The 10,623-nt window shown below is 41.4% G+C and overlaps 1 pseudogene; it reads left to right on the plus strand.

The window, feature by feature from the left end:
* Window positions 1–8,357: 8,357 nt before the first annotated feature.
* On the plus strand, window positions 8,358–8,848 carry LOC128054163 (peptidyl-prolyl cis-trans isomerase A-like; annotated as a pseudogene).
* The last annotated feature ends 1,775 nt before the right edge of the window (window positions 8,849–10,623 follow it).

The raw sequence follows: 10,623 nt of genomic DNA on the forward strand, positions 1-10,623 counted from the left end.
TTGGTCATAACTTTTCTTCAAAGGAGCAAGTGTCTTTCAATTTCATGGCTGCAGTCACTATCTGCAGTGATTTTGGAGCCCAAGAAAATAAAGTCTCTCACTATTTCCATTGTTTCCCTCTCTATTTGCCATGAAGTGATGGAACCGGATGCCATGATCTTCGTTTTCTGAATGTTGAGTTTTAAGCAAGGTTTTTCACTCTCCTCTTTCACTTTCATCAACAGGCTCTTTAGTTCCTCTTCACTTTCTGCCATTAGAGTGGTGTCATCTGAGGTTGTCGATATTTCTCCCTGCAATCTTGATTCCAGCTTGTGCTTCATCTATTCCAGCATTTCACATGATGTACTCTGCATTTAAGTTAAGTAAGCAAGGTGACACTGTACAGCCTTGATGTACTCCTTTCCTGGGACCACTCCATTGTTCCACGTCCAGTTCTAACTGTTGCTTCTTAACCTGCATACAGATTTCTCAGGAGGCAGGTAGTGTGGTCTGGTATTCCCATCTCTTTGAGAATTTTCCACAGTTTGTGGTGATCCACACAGTCAAAGGCTTTGGCATAGTCAATAAAGCAGAAGTAGATGTCTTTCTGGAATTTTTTTGCTTTTTCTATGATCCAACAGATGTTGGCAATTTGATCTCTGGTTCCTCTGCCTTTTCTAAATGCAGCTTGAACATCTGGAAGTTCTCGGTTCATGTACTATTGAAGCCTAGCTTGGAGAATTTTGAGCATTACTTTGCTAGCGTGCGAGATGAGTGCAATTGTCCTACCCTCTTAGGCAGAGTCAGATGTCACATTCCTCACAGTAAAGTGATTACATGTACAAGTCTTCATTTCATTTGCCCTGTTGTGTTGTATTTTCATGTTATCATCAAGATAATTCAGTGCACATCACTGTGAGCTTCATTAGCACAGGGACTGTGTCTCAGACATCTTTGCATTCCCAGTGCTTAGCACAGTGCCAGCACATGATAGGTGCTCAACAAATACTTGTTGAATACAAGTAGTCTTTGTTCTCTAGCCCTGAAAATGACCTTTCCTTTCGTTCCCACTGTTTCCAAAACAATGGTGTGGGCTCCTTGTTCTTCTTTATCCTGCTACCTACGATGTCCAATCTTTACCCTGGTTTCCTTCCCCATGTATTTCTGGGGATGGAGAGAAGGTCTGAAGGATATACTTCTCATATCCTGAGGGACATAACAGCCAGGGGTTATCTGGTTGTCACCTGTCACATAGATCTGAAATACTACTCTAGGCTTTTCTGTGGGTCATTGTTTGGCATGGTCAGCTTCTTCAGGCCACCTGAGAACCCTCGGTATCCATTTTACTAAGTGAGGACACTGACTCTCTTTTAATTCTCAACACATAGTCTTAGGCAAGCTATCTTGGTCAGCAGACAAAGTATCAAAGGGGAATTACAAAATACCAAAGGGGAATTACAAAAACAAGGAAGACCCATAAAACCTTATGTGAGCCATCACTGCTCCAAAGTCCATGAAGTCTCAAACTGTCCTTTTCAAGCAGGATCTGCACTTTACCTTTGCATTACCAAAGGCATGGTAAAATGTTAGAGTTCCCAGACCAAAGGAAAAAGAAAGAGAATAGTCTTCGGGTCTTTCACAGTATAAAATCTCTGCCTCTGAAAAACAGAAAACTGCTACTATCTTTGAAATAAAAAATTTCACTAATGATCAAGCCTTCACAAACATTGTATTCTAGGTTCAGAGTACTGCCCTAGTGAAATGAATAAATCCATGAAAGAATAAACCAAAAATATCTACACAATGTGATTAAGGTTTTAGGAAAGAGACACAAGAGAAGAAATCATTTAAACCTACAAAGAATGGGGAAACTCATTCCAGGAGAAAGAATACAGAGCATAGGTCAGAACCCAGCAAACAGAAACTTTATGACACTTTCTAGGAAAATTATGGAGGAATCCAAGTTTATCAGTTAGGAGAGGTGAGACTGGAAGGTTAAGTAAGACCCCTTCCAATACTGAAATCCACTCCACTTAGAAGGGAAGTGACTTGAATTAAAATGTGCGTTTAAAGTGATAAGCAATGGCAAACCTTTCAAGGTTTTTGCTTAGTCTCCTATCACTTTGTGGGTTGCTAATTTTTGGTAGGAATGTTTGCAGTGAACCATGTCATCAAATTACAAAAATGATGAAAGGAAAAAAATGCCACAGCATTAAAAGCACCAGAGCACCTGACCAGCCTCTTGAGAAACCTATATGCAGGTCAGGAAGGAACAGTTAGAACTGGAGATGGAACAACAGACTGGTTCCAGATAGGAAAAGGAGTACATCAAGGCTGTATATTGTCACTCTGCTTATTCCACAAGGTGGAATCAAGATTGCCGGGAGAAATATCAATAACCTCAGATATGCAGATGACACCTCCCTTATGGCAGAAAGTGAAGAGGAACTCAAAAGCCTCTTGATGAAAGTGAAAGAGGTGAGTGAAAAAGTTGGCTTAAAGCTCAACATTCAGAAAATGAAGATCATGGCATCCGGTCCCATCACTTCATAAGAAATAGATGGGGAAACAGTGGAAACAGTGTCAGACTTTATTTTGGGGGGCTCCAAAATCACTGTAGATAGTGATTGCCGCCATGAAATTAAAAGACGCTTACTCTTTGGAAGGAAAGTTATGACCAACCTAGATAGCATATTCAAAAGCAGAGACATCACTTTGCCAACAAAGGTCCGTCTAGTCAACGCTATGGTTTTTCCAGTAGTCCTGGATGGATGTGAGAGTTGGACTGTGAAGAAAGCTGAGCACTGAAGAATTGATGCTTTTGAACTGTGGTGTTGGAGAAGACTCTTGAGAGTCCCTTGGACTGCAAGGAGATCCAACCAGTCCATTCTAAAGGAGATCAGTCCTGGGTGTTCTTTGGAAGGAATGATGCTGAAGCTGAAACTCCAGTACTTTGGCCACCTCATGCGAGGAGTTGACTCATGGGAAAAGACTCTGATGCTGGGAGGGATTGGGGACAGGAGGAGAAGGGGACGACAGAGGATGAGATGGCTGGATGACATCACCAACTTGATGGACATGAGTTTGAGTGAACTCTGGGAGTTGGTGACGGACAGGGAGGCCTGGCATGCTGCAATTCATGGGGCCACAAAGAGTCGGACATGACTGAGCGACTGAACTGAACTGAACTGCCTATTGATGATGAAATTATGATTGAATTGTTTTTGTTGTTTCATGTTTAGTACTGCTTCTTTATACATTTCTGCATAATATCCCAAAAAATTTTGCAAGAAGCATTTACCATTACAAGATAAATCTAAGGAAAATGTTGCTATAGCATTCATAATTTTTAAAACAAACTCTACGAAAAATCCTGAATAACAGTCAAATTAAAAGAAAGAGTCCTCATTGAGCAAACTTCGCCTTCTCTAATGGCACATTTACTAAGAAGGTAATTCAGCCCCTAAAAGCATTACCTCTTAAAAACTGCAGAGAATGGCAATGACCAAGTCAGTATGAAATACGAAAAGTTGTATCACCTATGCCCAAGCCACTTTATCTTAATGAGTATACAGAGGCATAAGTATTCCTTTGTCCTCAGCAAGAGCCAGAGACAAGCAGAATGGCAAGAGGAGTTTCACTTCTTCCTAGAAACACATTTTTCTAGGAGCTAAATCCTAGTGGCAAAGAGCAAGTAACCTTACTCGTAGGCTAGTTACTTAGAGTACCTAAAAAAGAATTCATATTGGAGATTCCAAACAACTGAAGCCCACACTAGAGGAGGAATGAACAAGTTCAAAATGACATGCTTCTCATAAAGAAAGTTTTCAAAAAGATAAGAAAGAAGGAAGCTATAGAGTTAGAATATGCCCTGGTCTATGGGGTGAAAGGAATCCCTCAAGGACTTGGGAATCATAATCAAGATTAATGCTGGACATACATGGAAAGCATGTGGCATCATTTGGAAGATGGAAACATCAACATGAAATACCTGAATGAGCCTAAAGGTGAGAAAACAATGCCTGGAAAGGAGACGATAACGGAGGCCCACGTGACCCTTCAAAGTGAACACAAGGAGAAGGCAAAGGTCAATGGTGAGATGGGAAGAGCTGCCAGTGGGATGAACTGGATGAAGGATGAAGTGAGCACAGGGACAAAGGAAAGGAGCATCAAATGAAGAGGTTGCCATACCATACACAACCTTTTCTGTAAAGCAACTCAGCCACTGGCCAATAATCCTTCAGGACAGAGAAGAAATTATCCGCCAGTTTTGAGCTTTGTGACTGTCATAATTCATAGCTAAGGTCCCAGCTTTTGACTAGGTGCTCCAAGATCAGCACACTTCAATATAGACACTGAAAGAAATTTTGAAATAAAATAAGTCAGTGGATTCAGGCCACATATTTGAGTTTTAAAGCAAAAAGGAGTAGCAAACATTCATGGAAACATTAGCTTAAGAAACACAGGTTAGTGATCCAAAGGGTTTTCTAGATCAAAGGAGGGGTCATACTAGGACTTTGGGCTTAGTTGCTGTAGAATTAATTGCTCTGTCCTGGATGTCCAAACTGACGGCAAATCCATGAAAAAATTTGTTCAGGGAATCCCAATAATACAGAGAGAACTGAAAACGAAGTCTTCAAATAGAATGTAGAAAGCAAAGGGAGAACTCATACATTTTCCTATTACCTGCAGGTAAGAGAAAAAGAGGCTGATGAGCCCTGGAATGCTGAGAAAAGCTGGACTTCACCAAATATAAAACAAAGTCCACACTGCAGCTACACAGAGGCTCACAAGACAAATAAAAGTTCTCTTTTCTTTTATTTGACTTTATATCCTAAAATGATATTTATAATCTATTCCACTTATAGATTATTGTATCTATTATTATAATAAATTCCACTAAAGTGATTCATTCTAGATCACACATGAAATAACATGTGCAAAAGAAGTTACATAACAATATATATTGAGAAAGTAGGAATAATTCCTGGTCCATAACTGGTATTCAATAGATAGCTTGTAGTCATTCACTTGGAGCTTCCTAGGTGGCACTAGTAAGAAACCTGCCTGCCAATTCAGGAGATGTAAAGAGGTGCAGGTTTCATCCCTGGGCTGGGAAGATCCCCTGGAGGAGTGCACGGCAAACCACTCCATTATTCTTACCTGGAGCCCTTGGACAGAGGAGGCTGGCAGGCTATAATCCATAGGGTCACAAAGAGTTGGACATGAATGAAGTGACTTAGCACCCACACACACATTCACTTATTTATTCATTTATTCAATATTTATTGACTGTATACTATATGCAAGGCACTATTCTAGACACTGAGGATTCAGCATTAAAAAAAAAAAGACAAGGCCCTCATGAAGCTTCCATTCCAGTGGCGGAGACTGGTAAATACACAAATACTACATGTAACAAAGGCAGAGCATAATGAGTGAGTGCTATGAAGAAAAAGAAGATTAAGGACACAGAGAACATCTAGGAGTCTCTTTGGGGCTTCTCTGGTGGCTCAGATGATAAAGAATCTGCCAGCAATGTGGGAGATCCAGGTTCAATCCCTGAGTCAGGAAGATCCCCTCGAGAAGGGAATGGCTACCTACTCCAGTATTCTTGCCTGGAGAATTCCATGGACAGAGGAGCCTGGTGGGCTACAGTCCATGGGGTCACAAAGAGTCAGACACAACTGAGCAACTAACACCTTCACTCTTTCCAGAGGTCTCTTTAGATAGGGCAATTGGGGAGGTCTTTCTGGGGAGATAGCATTCAAGCAGAGACCTGGATGAAGTGAGGAAATATAAGGAAAGCATCATGCAGCAAGAGGGCAAATGCAAGGTCTTGAGTAAAGGACCAGTAAGGAGATGAGTGAGGCTGAATCACAGCGAGGAAGGAAAGAAGGATGGGAAACCAGTGGGAGAGAGAGGTGAGTGCCAGGTGAGTGCCAAAGTCATGAGAAGGACTTTGGATAGTATTTCAAATGTGGGAGGAAGCCATATGAGGGTCCTAAGCAGGAAAGCCACATGATCTGATTTCTATATTAAAATAACCATTTTGACAGATTTGTAGAGCGTGAGATGAGTGCAATTGTGCGGTAGTTTGAGCATTCTTTGGCATTGCCTTTCTTTGGGATTGGAATGAAAACTGACCTTTTCCAGTCCTGTGGCTACTGCTGAGTTTTCCAAAGTTGCTGGCATATTGAGTGAAGCACTTTCACAGCATCATTTTCAGGATTTGAAATAGCTCAACTGGAATTCCATCACCTCCACTAGCTTTGTTCGTAGTGATGCTTTCTAAGGCCCACTTGATTTCACATTCCAAGATGTCTGGCTCTAGATGAGTGATCACACCATCATCATTATCTGGGTCGTGAAGATCTTTTTTGTACAGTTCTTCTGTGTATTCTTGCCACCTCTTCTTAATATCTTCTGCTTCTGTTAGGTCCGTACCATTTCTGTCCTTTATTGAGCCCATCTTTGCATGAAATGTTCCCTTGGTATCTCTAATTTTCTTGAAGAGATCTCTATTCTTTCCCATTCTGTTGTTTTCCTCTATTTCTTTGCATTGATTGCTGAAGAAGGCTTTCTTATCTCTTCTTGCTATTCTTTGGAACTCTGCATTCAGATGCTTATATCTTTCCTTTTCTCCTTTGCTTTTTGCCTCTCTTCTTTTCACAGCTATTTGTAAGGCCTCCTGAGACAGCCATTTTGCTTTTTTGCATTTCTTTTCCATGGGGATGGTCTTGATCCCTGTCTCCTGTAAAGTGTCACGAACTTCATTCCATAGTTCATCAGGCACTCTATCTATCAGATCTAGGCCCTTAAATCTATTTCTCACTTCCACTGTATAATCATAAGGGATTTGATTGAGGTCATACCTGAATGGTCTAGCGGTTTTCCCTACTTTCTTCAATTTGAGTCTGAATTTGGCAATAAGGAGTTCATGATCTGAGCCACAGTCAGCTCTTGGTCTTGTTTTTGTTGACTGTATAGAGCTTCTCCATCTTTGGCTGCATAAAATATAATCAATCTGATTTCGGTGTTGACCATTTGGTGATGTCCATGTGTAGAGTCTTCTCTTGTGTTGTTGGAAGAGGGTGTTTGCTACGACCAGTGCATTTTCTTGGCAAAACTCTATTAGTCTTTGCCCTGCTTCATTCCGCATTCCAAGGCCAAATTTGCCTGTTACTCCAGGTGTTTCTTGACTTCCTACTTTTGCATTCCAGTCAGTCCCCTATAATGAAAAGGACATCTTTTGGGGGTTTTAGTTCTAAAAGGTCTTGAAGGTCTTCATAAAACCGTTGAACTTCAGCTTCTTCAGCATTACTGGTTGGGGCATAGACTTGGATAACTGTAATATTGAATGGTTTGCCTTGGAGACAAACAGAGATCATTCTGTCGTTTTTGAGACTGCATCCAAGTACTGCATTTCGGACTCTTTCGTTGACCATGATGGCTACTCCATTTCTTCTGAGGGATTCCTGCCCGCAGTAGTAGATATAATGGTCATCTGAGTTAAATTCACCCATTCCAGTCCATTTTAGTTCGCTGATTCCCAGAATGTTGACGTTCACCCTTGCCATCTCTTGTTTGACCACTTCCAACTTGCCTTGATTCATGGACCTGACATTCCAGGTTCCTATGCAATATTGCTCTTTACAGCATCGGACCTTGCTTCTATCACCAGTCACACGCACAACTGGGTATTGTTTTTGCTTTGGCTTCATCCCTTCGTTCTTTCTAAAGTTATGTCTCCACTGATCTCCAGTAGCTTATTGGGCACCTAATGACCTGGGGAGTTCCTCTTTGGGTATCCTATCATTTTGTCTTTTCATACTGTTCATGGGGTTCTCAAGGCAAGAATACTGAAGTGGCTTGCCATTCCCTTCTCCAGTGGACCACGTTCTGTCAGACCTCTCCACCATGACCCGCCGGTCTTGGGTTGCCCCGCAGGCATGGCTTGGTTTCATTCAGTTAGACAAGGCTGTGGTCCTAGTGTGATTAGATTGACTAGTTTTCTGTGAGTATGGTTTCAGTGTGTCTGCCCTCTGATACCCTCTTGCAACACCTACCATCTTACTTGGGTTTCTCTTACCTTGGGCGTGGGCTATCTCTTCACAGCTGCTCCAGCAAAGCACAACTGCTGCTCCTTACCTTGGACGAGGGGTATCTCCCTACTGCCGCCGTTCCTGGCCTTCAATGTGGGATAGCTCCTCTAGGGGTTGCAAAGAGTCGGACATGACTGAGCGACTGAACTGAACTGAACTGAACTGTAGAGAGTGAACTGTGGAGGGTGTGAGAGAAAGAGTGGAAGCTGGATCAAAGAATGCAAGAAGGACCTCGCAGATGCAGCTGCCTAGAGCCTCACCCACTGCCCAACCATGGTCAACCCCACCTGGTCTTGGACATTGCCAACAAGCCCTTGGGTCACTTCTCTCTCAAGCTGTTTGCAGACAACGTTCCAAAGACAGCAGAAAACTTCTGAACTCTGAGCACTAGAGAGAAGACATTTGACGTAAAGTTTCCTGCTTTCACAGAATAATTCCAGCATTTATGTATGTGCAGGGTGGTGACTTCACAAACCATAATGGCTCTGATGGCTAGTCCATCTTTGGAAAGAAATTTGATGACAAGAATTTCATCCTGTAGCACACAGGTCCTAGTATCTTGTTCATGACCAATGCTGGCACCAACACAAATGGTTCCCAGTTTTTCATCTACAGTATACCAAGACCGAGTGTTTGGATAGCAAGTATGTGGTCTTTGGCAAGGCAAAAGAGGGCATGAATACTGCAGAAGCCACAGAGTGCTGCAGTCCAAGAATGGCAAGACCAGCAAGAAGATCAAAATTGCTGACTGTGGACAAATCTAATAAATCTGACTTGTATTTAACCACCAGACATTCCCTCTGTAGCTCTGGAGAGCATCCCATCATCCACATCTTCTTGAAATAGCTTCCATAATTTTTGTGCTCCCACTGCTGTTCTTTGGGTTCCATATTTTCCTTATTCCCCTCCAAGTTTAGCTGGATTGCAAAGTTAAGTTTATGACTATGAAATAAAAACTAAACAAAAAAAGGAATGAGAAGAAAATGATAGCTCAGGAGATGAAATAGAAGGCATCTCCAAAGAGAGGGTTCCCAAAAAGTATTTTAGCCAACTTGAATATATAATTTCAAGAATGTGAATTTGTCAAATTCTACTTAAAGAAAGCTAGTGTTTTAATTTCATTCACATATATATTTAAATTATATCTACAGAATCAATCTAAAAATACCAATTTATCAATCAAGTATTTCTTCTTTACCAATCTCATATAAATGAAATAATTTTGATAAAACTCATCACAAGCATGTTTGACATCTTTTAAGAGCCACTTTTGGGGTCACTTCACACAAATTTCTAGGGCATGCCACTTTCACTCCCCTCTATACCTGTTTTGAACCCATGTATGGGCTTTCCTGGTGGCTCAGATGACAAAGAATCTGCCTGCAATGCAGGAGACTTGGGTTCAATCACTGGGTTGGGAAGATCCCCTGGAGAAGGGAATGGCTACCCACTCCAGTATTCTTGAACTTCCATGGACAGAGGAGTCTGGTGGGCTATAGTCCATGGTGTCACAAAGAGCTGGACACAACTGAGCAACCAACATACACACACAACACACACACACACATACACACGCACATAATGCTGTAGCTGAATGCTTATTCCAAATCACAAATACCCATTTGTAAAGATTCAGATTTTAAAGTAGAACTTACATCAGAATGTAGATTCTTTGATAGCAAGGATATTGTTTTCTGAACTACTGTATCCCCAGTGCCTAGAACAGGGATCAATAAATATGGCCTATGGACCAAACCTGTGAACAACAGTTTTATGAACAGTTTCATTGGATCACTGGCAGGCTTATTTATTTGCATATCATCTGTGACTGCTTTTGCTCTGTCACAGGAGAGCTGAACAGTTATGACAGAGACTGTATGACTTGCAAAGCCTAAAACATCTAGTTCCTGGCCCTTTACAGAAAAAGTTTGCTGATCCCTTGTCCAGAGCATTGTATAGCCTATAGTAGGTATTCAACAGAAATTTGATATTGACTATATAGGTATAAATTTGATATTGAATAAAGGAAACTCTTTATTTTCTGAAAAACAATTTGCAGAAGGAAAAAGCAAAACCTGATATTCTGTAGTATTTGTCAAATTCATCCTCAGCTCCCTCCATGCTTGCCCCTTCTAGTGGTTCTTTTCAAGCAATAAGTGGCATAAAAGCGTTTCTATCTGATTTCTATGGGAGCATTTTCTAAGGCAGCTCTCCTTCCCTCCACACCATAAATAACTCTAAAGACATCATATCTCTCTTCTGTGCCTCCATTTTCCACAACTTGAAAACAGAGTGTTAGTGGAACTCGCCGGTCAAGTGTTTTCAGAGAAAAGGAACTGAAGTAGGAGTGCTGGACTTTTATATCTGGAGAAAGCAAAGGGGCAGAAGCATGGGAAGCCCATATATACACAGAGGGGTGAAAGGGCCGGTCAGCAGCTGGAGCCAGGAGAGAGCAAGCCTTGTGGAAAGAGAGCACCTTTTTAAAAGGGACTTCTTTCTCCATAGTTCAAACTTCTCTTATAAAAGCATGCTTTGAAGG

This window comes from Budorcas taxicolor, chromosome 10 (assembly GCF_023091745.1).
Source record: "Budorcas taxicolor isolate Tak-1 chromosome 10, Takin1.1, whole genome shotgun sequence".
NCBI lineage: Eukaryota > Metazoa > Chordata > Mammalia > Artiodactyla > Bovidae > Budorcas > Budorcas taxicolor.